A 15,008-nucleotide genomic window follows, 5' to 3' on the forward strand; every position below is an offset into this window, starting at 1 on the left:
TGGACGGGCCCCTTCCAAGCAACGCCTACCTGGCTCCTGTCTGGGCTGGAATGAGGCAGGGACCCCACTCTGTCTTGGGCGGATGGGAGGGTACACAGGATCAGCTGAAGACAAAGGTGTGAAATGTGGACTGTGGGAAGCCCAGTGGGTAGGGGGCGGCTAGAGGAGGGTCTCCTTACCCAGGCTGGCAGCCCAGACGAGAGGCCGAGATCCAGTTTTTAGAAAAGAGAGCTGAAGTTCATGTGCTTGTACATTCAATCATTAATGGCTGAGCACCTACTATGCCGAGTCACTCAGTCGTGTCCGACTCTTTGCAACCCCGTGGACTGGCCCTCCAGGCTCCTCAGTCCTTGGGATTCTCCAGGCAAGAATCCTGGAGCAAATTGCCATTTCCTTCTCCAGCACCTATTATGGGTCAGACTCTATTCTAGACAGAAAAGGTGCAGAAGTAACCAAACCAAAGTCTCTTTAGCACACTCTCATGGGGATGGGAGATAAGAAACAAATGAAGTAAAAGTCGCTCAGTTGTGTCTGACTCTGTGACTCCATGGACTGTCCATGGAATTCTCCAGGCCAGAATACTGGAGTAGGTAGCCTTTCCCTGCTCCAGGGGATCTTCCCAAGCCAGGGATCGAACCCAGGTCTCCAAATAAGGAAATAGTTAAATAATGGATCTGTGACATCATAAGAAATATATCGGTGTCTACAGTTAACAATCCTGCAATGGAGCAGGACCCTATGGTCCTTGCCCCCTCACTGTGTCTTTGGCCTGCCTTTGGTCTGTGGAAAACTTTAGTCAAAGAATAAGTTTAATCAGAAGTGAGAAATGCGGAAACAAAGGAAAACCGTCAGAGGAGACTAAATAAGAATAATGTCGTCATTAAGCATAGTCAAGGACCTTTAGTTGTTTCTCAAGAGCTGTAGATAATATTCTGAGCCATATCCTGTGAGCTGTCATATAGATATTAGAACACCAGTATTCTAGAGAAGTTAATTACGTGATGACCAGACTGTACCCACGACATGAGCTGCCACAATTCCGAGAACTGGCCTCAAAGAAATGGGAACAAACGGACCCTGGAACTGGAGATTAACTGTACTTAAAACAACCGAGACGATACTGATCAGACCACCGATGACCTTTGAAGATGACTGTCAGGGTTGATTGTGCTGTTTCTGCCCAAGCGTCCCCCTGCTCTATCTTTCTGTAAAAGCTCTCACCCCAGCTTGTCGACCAGGGGTGGGGGTGGAATCAGCCTCTGGACAGATGTCTGACAACCCCCCTCAACCAGTTGCCGGCATCTGAAATAAAGCAAACAACCAAGCTTTCCTTTCCACCAGCCTGGCCTGTATGGCTTTTGAGCTCGTGCGGCCAGACCACAAACACCCTTTCGGTAACAACACCGCATCGTATACTTAAAATTTGCTAAGAGAGTAGATCTTATGTCCAGTGTTCTAGCAATAAGAACAACAACAATAATAATACAGGGATGGAGGAAACACTGGGAGGTGCAGATTTATCCATGGCCTCGATGGCGGTGATGGCTCCATGGGTGTGTATTTATCCAGAACAGCTTATGAAAAACCTGAACGAACATTTTGGCCAACCCGATATTTTTTTAATAAAAGAAAATATATATTTGGTCTCTGTCCCTGGTCTCTGACATAGGACTCCAAAGACCCTTGTCACGTCCTGAGTGATAAGAGGAACTCATCCAGAGATCCTAAATCCCTGGGGACTTCCTGGGTGCTGGAAGCATCCCTTGTTCTAATGGGGTGTTTCTAGGTGGACTGATTCTAGGTGGGGTGATTCTAGGTGGGCTCCTGGATGGGGGCTGATCACCAGAAAGCCCAAGCCATAATCAGAAGCTTGGAGTTTTCAGACCCACCCCCATCCTCTAGGGTGAGGATGTTGAGTTCATCATTGATCCTGACTACTCAGTGAAGCCTCTGTAAACACCCCCAGACTGTGGGGGTGGGAAAACTTCCTGGGTGATTAACACGTCCATGTTCCTGAAGGGGTGCACCCCAAACTCCACGGGGACAGAGCTCCTTACTCAGGACTCTTGCAGGCCTTGCTCTGTGCTCCTGTCCATCCACCTGTTCATCTGGATCCTTTTTAATGTTCTTGATGTGTGGGTGTGTGCTCAGTCACTCCGTCGTGTCCAACTCTTTGCAACCCCATGGGCTGTAGCCCACCAGGCTCCTCTGTCCATGGGATTTCCCAGGCAAGAATACTGGAGCAGGTTGCCATTTCCTTCTCCAGGAGATCTCCAGGGATGGAATCTGCCTCTCCTGTGTTGGCTGGCAGATTCTTTACCACTAAACCACCTGGGAAGCTTCGTGTGCGTTATGATGAACCAGTAAACATAATTCTGTGAACTGTTCGAGCAAAGTATCAAACTTAAGGAAGGGGGTGGTGGGAACCCCCTATTTACAGCCAGACAGAAGTATGGAGGGCCTGGGGACCTGGTACTTGTGCCTGGTGTCTGCAGTGGGGGCAGTATTTGGGACTAAGCCATTAAATCTGAGATTTGACACTAAACCTAAGTAGTGTCAGAATTGAATTAAATTATAAGACTGGATATCCAATAGGTATCTGAGAATCACTTTGCATGGGGAAAATAGCCCCATACCTTTGGTGTCAGAAGTATTTTAAGTGGAAGAACAGCTTCCCTTTAATGTCAAATGGTGCTGAGACCTCGCTGATGGTCCAATGGTTAAGACTCTGCACTTCCATTGCAGGGGGCATAGGTTCGATCTGTGGTCAGGGGACTAAGATCCCACATGGCATTCGGCCCAGCCAAAAAAAAAAAATAAATAAAAGCTAAAATATATTTTAAATAAACATTAAAGAAAAGATCAAATGATACGAAGTGTCATAGGAAAAAAATAAAGCTAAAGATGGGCTAGGATGAAAAGTCAGGCTGTTTAGAGAGAGGGTTGTCAGGAAGCTGGCAAAGACAAACATAGCTGGCAGGAGTTAAAGGTGTGAGAACAGAGCTTCTTCAGTAACGACGGGCTGCGGGGACCCTCTGACTTGTCTAGAGGTGACGGCTTCTAAAGCGAGCGTGAGGGAGAGGAGAGAGGCGAGGGGCAAGCAGGGTGTTGGGGGCGGTGGGGGAGTGGCTCGTGGAAGTGAAAAACTGCAAAGCACAGGTCAGGGTAATGCAGTGAGGCCAGCGGTGTCCGCTGGCTGGCAATTCTATGCAATCTCCCCTCAACCCAGGGAATGGGGGGCAGAGGCCCCCTCCTTCCTGAAGATTGCATTTCAGTTCCTTGAGAAAGACCCTCCTGTGTTGTAAGAGGGCCACAGACCTCTCAAAGGGACAGATGGAGGATTCACAATTGTTAAGCCTTTTTAAAGTCAGCAATCTAAGAAAAGGCAGGAGGTGTTGGCTAGAGAAAATGGCAAATTCTTCTGCCAGCTGGGAGCTTTTCCGGACAGAAACCCACTCAGAAGGGCTGGGTCGTGCCAGGGACACAGCCTGAGGCTGCTGGGAGCCTGCTGGTGTTGGTCAGGGGTCTGAGAGTCGGGCTTTGGATGGAGTTGGCATGTGCAGAGAGAGACCTTTGCAGTTCTCAGACTTCTGCTCCCGGGGGAGGTCGGGGAGGAGGGGGATTGCTGGTCCAGCCCAGGATGACAGTTCAAAGAGGAGATCCGAGGCGCCCAGCCACCCCGAGGAGCTGGGTGGGGAGGAGAGTTTTGTACCCAGTTCTCACAAAGTGTTGTCTTGTTCCAAAATTGCTTTTGGAAATAGCATCATTCATTCATTCAACCAGCAAGCATTCACTGAGTTTCGACTGAAGCAACTTAGCACGCACTACTCTGAGATGAATAGACAGGAGTAGGACTCAGTTCCTGTATCCGAGAGCCTACTGTCTAGTCTCCAAGGCCCGCTCAGAGAAGGTCATGTGACATGACCCAGCTCTCCCCTGAGATGAAGCCTCTGAAGGTAGTTTATTCCCAGCAGGGGGTCTATAATTGGGGAAACATCAGCAGGGAACTGATGTCCTTGGGGCATGCCGGTGGTCGGGGAGGTGGGGTATGCTGGTGGTTGGAGGGGTTACCTTGTTGGTCTTTCTGCTAAGTGGAAAGGGCACCCCAACATGACTCTTGCGAGTGTTCCCCTGGGATCTAGCACCTCCAGAATTCAGGCTTTGCTTCCCGGCTCTGAAGCAGATTGTGTTGGTCTTGGGACTTCTCAGCACCTGCTGTTCCCCTTTTGCTAGAGCACCCATCTTCTTTTGGTGACCCACCCCCCTCAGTTATGTACTCTGTCCTTCCCAGGCTCAGTGGCCACAACAATGTGTGAAGGGCAGGCATATGGTCCTAGCCTGGCCACCTATGACTTTCCACCCCCCTGGCACCAGTGACTGGGCCAGGCATAGTTACCTGACCCAGTGGGTGCAGGCAGGACGATCCCCTGACTTGTACAAGAACACTGAGAGGAGGCTATTTCTGCTGGATGGGCCATCACGGGGTGTGCACCTGCAGTGGCAGCTGCCATCTTGCCCTTGCAATAGAGGAACTGTCTAAGAATGGAGCCATAGAGGAAGCAGAACCCAGGGATGTAAAGAAAAACATTGGCTCCTCATGGGTCTGACGGCTCCTGGATCAAGCTTTACCTGAAGGCCTACCCATGGGCTTCTCAGCTACATGAGCTAATACATTCCCTGTTTGTCTGCATCAGTTTGAGTTGGGTTTCTTCCCCTTGTAACAGAAAGAGTCTTGGTTGATACTTGCTCAGTCCATGCTGACCTTAACTCCCGTGAGAACTCTCCTGTGGGAGCTCCAGGGGCCCTGTCTCATTCATCACCAGCCATCTTGTGTTCTTTATCCTGCTGCTGCCTCAGTCCATTCTTGCTCCCACTCTAGCATCCCCTGCCCCCAGCATCCTGCACTCTGAATCTGACCACAGGTTCGACTTTTCTGGCTTTGGCCTTTTTATGGCTTCTGATGGCCCCAAGTATGGGCTTTCCATTTGGCGAAGAGAAATGGAAAGAGAATGGTAGAGAATCTGCCTGTCAATTCAGGAGACACATGAGACCCAGGTTCAATCCCTGAATTGGGAAGATCCCCTGGAGGAGGAAATGGCAACCCACTCCAATATTCTTGCCTGGAGAATTCCACGGACAGAGGAGCCTGGTGGGCTACAGTCCATGGGGTCACAAAGGACTGGACATGACTGAGCGATGAAGCATCAAGCATGCATGACCCCAGGCACAGCTCACCAGTGAGTCCTAGCACCTAGGACCTGACTCTGGTATCAGCATATGAACCGGCACCCCTTTGTGTCCTGCCCCCAATGAATTAGAACGCATCAGAAAAGCTCCCCCATTTTTTTTCATTTCAGTAGAGTGGGGGCAGCCCCAATACAATCCGGTGTAATTACTGTTGCTCTGGGGAGCCTGACGTAACCAACACATGCACAACGCTTTATACTTTACAAAGTGCTTTGGGCGATGTTTTCTGACTGGATCTTGTCACAGCCCTGCAGCACTCTGCCCAGAGTGCCAAGGAGGGCTTGCTTTGGCCCACCCCAGCACGTAGTTTGCTGAGTCGTACATTGCAACTAAAAAGCCAAGAAATTAATGTGTATTCTTTGCATGTGCTATTTCCAAAACCCACAAACTAAGATTAATACATTATCAATGTAGTTTGGAATTTGCTACTTTTCTTACACTCTTGTTGTGTAGTCAAAGGGATTACAAATGTGAATAAAATTTAAAACCATATATTTTACAAGCTTCCCTGGTAACTCAGGAGTAAAGAACCCTCCTGCTAATGCAGGAGCCTTGGGTTTGATCTCTGGGTTGAGAAGATCGCTTGGAGAAGGAGATGGCAACCCATTCCAGTATTCTTGCCTTGGAAATCCCATGGGCAGAGGAGCCTGGCGGGTTAGAGTCCAAGGGGTCACAAAGGGTCAGATATGACTTAGTGATTAAGCAACAACAGCAATCTTAAGACAAAGGGCCTTTAACTTAAGATGGCCAAAGCACTGGTAATATAATTTGCTGTAGTGAGAATTACTATGAGTTTAAATTTTCTAATGTTAAATTTACTTAATAAAGACTTGTTTTCATTAGGGCTTTCCTGGTGGTTCAGTTGGTAAAGAATCCGTCTGCAATGCAGGAGACCTGGGTTCGATCCCTGGGTTGGAAAGATCCCCTGGAGGAGGGCATGACAACCCACTCCAGTGTTCTTGCCTGGAGAATCCCCATGGACAGAGGAGCCTGGTGGCCTGCAGTCCATGGAATCACAAAGAGTCAGACACGACTAAGCACAGCATAGCACATTTCCATTAACTTGCAGGGGGTGGGGAAAATGCTGGGTACAAAGTCACTTAATTTCCTTGGAAGAAAAGTTATATGCTCAACATCACTCATTATTAGAGAAATGCAAATCAAAACCACAATGAGGTACCATTACACGCCAGTCAGGATGGCTGCTATCCAAAAGTCTACAAGCAATAAATGCTGGAGAGGGTGTGGAGAAAAGGGAACCCTCTTACACTGTTGGTGGGAATGCAAACTAGTACAGCCGCTATGGAAAACAGTGTGGAGATTTCTTAAAAAACTGGAAATAGAACTGCCATATGACCCAGCAATCCCACTTCTGGGCATACACACTGAGGAAACCAGATCTGAAAGAGACATGTGCACCCCAATGTTCATCGCAGCACTGTTTATAATAGCCAGTACATGGAAGCAACCTAGATGCCCATCAGCAGACGAATGGATAAGGAAGCTGTGGTACATATACACCATGGAATATTACTCAGCCATTAAAAAGAATTCATTTGAACCAGTCCTAATGAGATGGATGAAACTGGAGCCCCTTATACAGAGTGAAGTAAGCCAGAAAGATAAAGAACATTACAGCATACTAACACATATATATGGAATTTAGAAAGATGGTAACGATAACCCTATATGCAAAACAGAAAAAGAGACACAGAAATACAGAACAGACTTTTGAACTCTGTGGGAGAATGTGAGGGTGGGATATTTCAAAAGAACAGCATGTATACTATCTATGGTGAAACAGATCACCAGCCCAGGTGGGATGCATGAGACAAGTGCTCAGGCCTGGTGCACTGGGAAGACCCAGAGGAATCGGGTGGAGAGGGAGGTGGGAGCGGGGATCGGGATGGGGAATGCGTGTGGGTCCATGGCTGATTCGTGTCGATGTGTGACAGGACCCACTGAGGTGTTGTGAGGTAATTAGCCTCCAACTAATAAAAAGAGGAAAAAAAAAAAAAAAGAAAAGTTATGACCAACCTAGACAGCATATTAAAAAGCAGAGACATTGCTTTGCCAACAAAGCATCTAGCCAAGGCTATGGTTTTTCTAGTAGTCATGTATGGATGTAAGAGTTGGACTATAAAGAAAGCTAAGTGCCCAAGAATCGATGCTTTTGGGCTGTGGTGTTAGAGAAGACTCTTGAGAGTCCCTTGAACTGCAAGGAGATCCAACCAGTCCATCCCAAAGGAAATCAGTCCTGAATATTCATTGGAAGGACTGATGCTGAAGCTGAAACTCCAATCCTTTGGCTACCTGATGTGAAGAAAAGACCCTGATGCTGGGAAAGATTGAAGGCAGGAGGAGAAGGGGACGACAGAGGATGAGATGGTTGGATGGCATCACCGAGTCAATGGACATGAATTTGAGTAAACTCCAGTAGTTGGTGATGGGCAGAGAGGCCTGGCATGCTGTGGTTCATGGGGTCACAAAGAGTTGGACACTACTGAGCTACTGAACTGAATAAAGTCATTTACAAAGTTGTCCTTATGTCCACTCAACACTTCACCTCCTTGGGGTTGTTTTATTATGAGTAGGGCCAGGGGAAGGAGAGTTGAAGCATCATTTGTCAAGTATGAGAATGAAATGCAGTGTGACTAGGTCAGTTGAGGTCACAGAATGAACCTGTGATGACCCTTGTTCATTCCACTGGGGCATCAGGCACCGCTGGAGGGCCCTGGGGGCCACTAGGCTCCGAGGTAGTGGCATCTGAGCTCTTAATCACACACTTTGCCCTGGAGGGGCAAGGGGCATCCTGCGGAGTTCGGCTGTCTTCAGAGGAGCATTTGGCAAGAGCCCTAACTACCTCTCCCCTTCCCCACCTGTGGGACCCTCCTATGGGAAAGGAGTATGTATACAGTGTGTCCATACCTGCATTAATGCTTAGTTTTCCATCCCCTGGAAACCCATTCAAAATCCTGCCTTGCCCAGAAAATGCCAGTGCACTTAATTCATTCTCCAAATTTGCCCCAAGAGGGCACCAAGGTTTGCGGGGCCTGGAAAGATGGATAAAGGCAGTGAGCTGGGACCAGCAGGGGGCAGTGTGGCTCTAGGGATGCGAGCAGGTGGGAGGCAGCCAGTTGGGCAAGTGGGTTGGTAGCTGTCTGTTGCTTTGTGGGTAAGACCGGTGTGAGAAAACGTGCCTACAGGAAGCGCCAGCAGGAACTCTGGTATTTTTCAGCAGATCATGGTCCCACAGGGCGGAAACTGATCAAACCTTGTTGTGCCCAGACCCTGCCCTGCAAATGCCAAGCAGTCATTAAAGCTGCGGATTCAAACTGGTGGATCTTCAGATGAACTTGGCCCACAGAGCTCTTCTGATGTGCCTGGGCATGGCTCTGTTTTGATAGTTTTGTATGATACACAAAGAAAATGCACATGTCATAGGCCCACAGTTCGGTGAATTTTTGAGGTCATCACACACATAAATCAAAGACTCAGGTCCCATAAGCCGAATGGTCTCAGCTCATCCAGGAAGCCCTTCAGCCTGCACAATGCTGTAAACGTCAATGTAATTAGTTGCCAACAACAACAGCAGTAGAAAAATCTGAATTTCTTGACAAAAAAGAGGTGGAGGGAACCGAGGTTGGCTGCCGACTTTAAAGGAGGTGAGCACATATCAGTGCATGTCAGTACCCCCATTCTAGGCCAGGCAAGAGGGAACATGGTCCTGAGCCCACATTTTAAAGGCCCCGTCCCTAAATTAAAACCACAGTGAAATATCACTCACACACGTCAGAATGGCCATCACCCAAAGGAACACAAATAACAACATTGGAGGGAGTGTGGAGAGAAGGGAAGCCTTGTACATTGTTGACGGGAAGGTGAGTTGTTGCAACCACTATGAGATACAGTGAGGAGGCTTCTTCTCAAAACACCAAAAATGGAGTTACCATATAATCCAGTTCCTGGGCATATAGTCAGACTCCTGGGCATATATCCACAACATAGATGGAGTTGGAGGGTATTACACTAGGTGAAATAAATGAGACAGACTGAGTGAATGAAGTCACTCAGTCATGTCTGACTCTTTGCAACTCTGTAGTCTGTGGCCTACCAGGCTCCTCTTTCCATGGGATTTCTCAGGCAAGAATACTGGAGTGAGTTGTCCTTTCCTTCTCCAGGGGATCTTCCTGACCCACGGATCGAACCCAGGTCTCCCGCGTTGCAGGCAGATGCTTTAATCCTCTGAGCCCCCAGGGAGCCCAGATGAGACAGAAGAAAGACCAATGTTAATACTATATGATATCACTTATAAGGTGAATCAAAAGCATACAACAAACTAAAGAAAATAACTAAAAAGAAACAGACTCATAGATACAGAAAACAAGTTAGTTACCAGTGGGGAGATGGTGGGAGGAGGGAGCCAATATAGGGGTAGGGGAGTAAGAGGCACACAATATTAGGCTTTAGATAATCTACAAGGTGCACAGGGATCATAGCCAATATTTTAGAATAAGCTATAAATAGAGTATAAACTTTAAAAATTGTGAATCACAGTATTGTACTCCTGTAACTTATATAATATTATATAGCAACCATACTTCAGTAAAAATAAAATGAAATAAAACCAAAAAGCCCTTCCCTGTTCTCCTCTGCATGCCCTGTAGGATGAAGGGCCCAAAGAGGCCTGTCCATCTAGACCCCCCACTCTCCCTCGTAGACCACACTCCTGGCTCGGGACCCCAGGACTCTGTGCTCTCCGCTAGGTCTGGGTGGTGAGTATTCTGACAACTGACTTCTTAGATGTTTCACCCTCAGGGCCCAGGGTTGGGTCTGCACTCTTAGGACTCAGGACCCAGGTGCTAAGGGCAACTGCCTGTGAGATGAACAGAGGGGCATTGGTTGGAGCTCAGATGTGCAAGATCTGAGGGAGCATAGGAAGTGGGAACAAGCCTCAGGCCAGAGCCCACTCTCCCCGGAGACTGTGTTCCAGCACAGAGCCACATAGAGTCTGTATTAGTCATGTTTCTTCAGACAAACAGAACCAAGGGAATATAGATAGATAGATAGAGAGAGAGAGAGAGAGAGAGAGAGAGAGAGATTTGTTTTAAGGCATTGGCTCTTGCTGTTGTGGGACCTGGCAGGTCTAAAATCTATTCGGCAACTCAACAGGCTGTAAACTCAGGCAGGGTCTCTAGGCTTCAGCCTGAAGGATTTCTTCTTCTTCTGGGAAAAGATTCCCTCAGTTTTTGCTCTTAGGGCCTTCAACTGATTGAGTGAGGCCCACCCACATTATGGAGGGCAATCTGCTTTCCTAGGCATCTACTATGTAAATGTTAATCACATCTACAAAGCACCTGCACAGCCATAGCTCCTTCTGGCTCTCCTCTTGGCCATCTTTGGGGGCAGCTACCCCAGGAGTTTGGGACGGGGAGATCTGTGCACACTTGGCACAAGGAAGGTGACCCCACATCCATCTCCTCCATCTTTACCCCAAATAACCCACCCATCAGTCCTTGGGTTAAGAGGGGACATCCATGGAGGCAACCTTGGTGGCCACATAAGGCTGCACAGGTTATCATGAAATGAAGGCATTTGGCCTAGGGGGGCATCTGGTGTATTAATATCCAGTTTGGGACACTCACCAAGCCGTGTGCCTGGCATGGGCCACATCTGCCCAGAGAAGAGGGCACTTCTGAATTGTCATTATGAGCCAGTGTGGTGGCTTTGGTGGCAGCCTGGGTTTTGATTGCAGTCTTAAGGCCTGGCCTTGAGCAGGAGAACACACATTGTCCAAATCTCAGGTTCCTCATCTATAAATGGCAACAGGAGCAGCACTATGATAGGCTGAATAAGGGCCCCCAAATATGAGCTCATCCTGACCTCTCACATTTATAACTGTGTTACCTTGATCAGTGGTGGTGGTTTAGTCATTAAGTTGTGCCTTGACTCTTTGTGGCCCCATGGACTGTAGCCCACCAGGCTCCTGTGTCCACGGGATTTTCCAGACAAGAATCCTGGAGTGGTCTGTCACTTCCTCCTCTAGGGGATCGTCCTGAGCCAGGGATTGAACCTGGGTCTCCTGGACTGCAAGCAGATTCTTTACAGACTGAGCCACCGGGGAAGCCCTTGCATAGATGTGATTAAAGATCTTGAGATGGGAGATGATCCCAGATTATCCAGGGGACCTAATATAATCTCAGAGTCCTTATACAAGGAGGGCAGAGGATCAGAGTGAGTAGTAAGAGATGTGAAGAGGGAAGCAAGAGGAAGGACGGATGCAAGGAAGGGGCCACAAGCCAAGGAATGTGGACACCTCGAGAAACTGAAAAAGGCAAAGGGTTCTTCCTTGGAGCCTCCAGAAAAAGGCAGCCCTGCCAACACCTTGACTTTAGCCCAGTGAAACTGGTTTTGGGCTTCTTATTCCAGAATTGTAAAATCTTACATTTGTGTTGCTTTTAGCTGCTAAAGGTGTGTTGATTTTTTACAGGCAACAGAGGTGACTCACACAAGCACCTCTCTCAGGGGATGATTTTAAGGATGAAAGAGATAGCACTCCTAACATACAGTACCTGGGGGTACCACGTGGAGCTCAGTAACGGGAGCTGCTAACACTGTAGTGATAACCAGGCTTCCTCACCTCTGCCCTTCCTCCCTCTCCTGCAACTCCTCCTGGCCCCAGGGATGACTGCCATCCCAGGAAGCTTCTGGGAAGATAAGGGGTGAACTCTGACCCATGTGAGGAAGGACAGGAGGGCACAGACAGCCGGATGGTGGAGATGACAGTAACTACATCCCCTAGCCCTTTCCAGAGGTGCCAAACCGCAGAAGGTGGGCCGGAATGGCTATAAAGTCATTGTTTACATTCAACAGCCTGTGTAATAAGTTCCAAGTGCAGCAAGCCAGAGGAAAGCAAGAGTTATTTTCAGACTGGTCATCGGTGGCCGGCAGGCCAGGCCAGTCCTTACAAAAACAAACCACGCAGGATGTAGGAACAGAGTCACCCACGCACGCTTTCCCTCTGCTGGTTCAGCCCCGCCTCCTTCCTGGACCAGCCACAGCCCTCCCTCCCGCAGCGGCTTCGCACGGTACCCAGCCCCCTGGGTGACTAACTCATCCGGTTAGCTGGAGACCCTTCTGGTTTTACTGCTGAAGGCCCCATGTCCAGGGAAGCCCCTGAGTCTGGGTATGCCAGGACAACTGGTCACCTGACTCAGCCCTCAGCCCCAAGACAGCCCACCCCACTGTGGCTCCCAGAGGGTCCAGCCTCTCCTCCAGCAGGTATCTTTATTTGGGGTTGGGAGCCATCTCATGAATGCAGAGGGCTCTGCTCTGCCTCAGCCCCTCTGCCTAGAACCTTATTCCTTCTGGGGTATCACGGCTGGCCCTGTCCAGGCATCCTGACCACCTCGTCTGTAACACGCTGCTTTGTAGGTGTCCTTGCTCCTTTCCCTCATGTGTCACAGGCTGTGACCCAAAACTACATATGATGTTTGTGTCCCGGACTAGATCTTTGCTTTATCCATCTGAATCCTCAGTACCCACCCCAGTGCCTGATACACACTTGGCATGCAGTAAATATTGTTTTGAAGAATGGAGGGAAGGAGAGAAGGAGGGGAAAAGGGGAGAGGAGGAAGAATCCCCAAGGGGTTCGCGTCCTTCAGATTCACAGTCTCAAGGTGACCGATTTGTGGAAACACACCCCAGGCAGAAGATAGGCTGTGTGGCATCTAACGGGTGTGGATGCAGTGACCAGGCTGCTGCCTAAGTCCAACTGCTGAAGAACACAGTAGAAGAGGTGGGACTCGCCATCTACTCACAGGAGTCTGGGATGCCTGGTTTTCAGGTCAGGTAGACACAATCCCATCCTCAAAACTACTGTTGTTGCTCAGTCACTAAGTTGTGTCTGACTCTTTGTGACCCCATGCAACACGCCAGGCTTCCCTGTCCTTCGCTATCTCCCAGAGTTTGCTCAAACCCATGTCCATTGAGTCAGTGATGCCAACCATCTCATCCTCTGTCGCCCTCTTCTCTTCTTGCCCTCAATCTTTCCCAGCCTCAGAGTCTTTTCCAATGAGTCAGCTCTTCGCATCAGGTGGCCAGAGCATTGGAGCTTCCGCTTCAGCATCAGTCCTTCCAATGAATATTCAGGGTTGATTTCCTTTAGGAAAAGGAAACTTTCCCTCAAAGCTGTAACAGGCACCACCTACGAGTAGACGTAACAGAGTACCTGAGATGTCCCCAGACCAGACCAGGCCAAGGCAGAAGAGAGCTCTGATCCTCCGAAGGTGAGCTCCTTGCCTTCCCAGAGCCCCCGCTCCTGAATGCTGAAACTGCCCTTCTGCTCCCCAGCCCTGGGCAAGCACGTTCATCCTAGTGTCCATGGCAATGACTGTGGGCTTCAAAATCCCTCTTCTTGTTCTCCCAAGAGGTGCTAGGACCATGCGTAGGGGACTCCTCTCAGGAGCTCCCGGGATGTGGGCGGCGGGGGTGGGGGGGTAACCTTAGAGACAGGACTGTGCATACCTGGGAGGCACAGGTGTGGTTCAGGCAGGGATGGTGATGCTGTGGGAGCTCCTTCTGCAAAGACTTACTGAGCATGTGCTGTGGACTGGATCCTGGATGGGGAGACAGACAAGGCCCAAAGAAATAAGCTCACCTCACTGTGGGTGTGACAAAGAAGAGAAAAGCAAGACTGGTCTATTTTGCCACTGGGTAAACCAGGGAGATAGCAAGGCTTCCTTCCATGCCTGGAATTTGAGCCCAGAAGGTAACTAATCAAAGACTGGGGCTTCCCAGTTGGCACTGGTGGTAAAGAATCCACCTGCCAATGCAGGAAATTCAGGAGATTCAGGTTCGATCCCAGAGTGGGGAAGATCCCCTGGAGGATGAAATGACAACCCACTTCAGTATTCTTGCTGGGAGAATCCCATGGACACCGGACCTGGTGGGCTATAGTCTATGGGGTCTCAAAGAATCGGACAGGACTGAGTGGGCACACACAGCATGCACACAGAGGTTAGGGATAATATCACATATTGTAAAGGGTGTGGGTAATGGGATGTGAGGATAATTAGAGAGTCACCTTTGAGGACAGATGTGAAAGAACTTGAAACTCTTAAATGTGTTTACAGCCCCGTCCCCCAGAAATTCCACCTCCAGGTATATCAACTCCGGAGAAATCTCTCCACGTATGCACAGAAAATACACCCAGAGATTTATTACAGCATTGCTTGAAATACCAATAAACTGGAACCGCTGTCTATTGATCCATGATATAAGAAGAGCAGTTTTAAAAAGGTAGGGGATTTAGCTGTACTGAAGTGAAGAATCTCCAAGATGCGAACATTGGATAAAAGAACAAGCTGCAGAAAAATAAGTGTGGCATGACAGTATTAGTCCAGTCTTCTTGGCTCCCTTGATATAAATGCAAATGCACAAAGATGGTAACCACGGTTACCTCTGGAAAGAAGGCTAGAGGGAAGATGTGATCAAAGCCCACAGGCTAGACTCAAATGTTCCAGTTTTTACAAAGAGAATTATGCATGGATTATCTGTGTCAATTAAACATTTGGAGGGAAGGAAAGCAAGGTGGCAGAACAATTCCCAAGTTGCACACCTCAATACCAGCTCAGATGTCATTTCATTTTCTAGTTTGAAAATAAAGACAAATACCCTGACTACCACATAGAGACTCCATATCCCCACTCTCCACTCAGATGGGCAGATAAGAGCACTGTTACTTAGTTGTTATCTTACTG

This window comes from Dama dama, chromosome 13 (genome assembly GCF_033118175.1).
Source record: "Dama dama isolate Ldn47 chromosome 13, ASM3311817v1, whole genome shotgun sequence".
Taxonomy (NCBI): domain Eukaryota; kingdom Metazoa; phylum Chordata; class Mammalia; order Artiodactyla; family Cervidae; genus Dama; species Dama dama.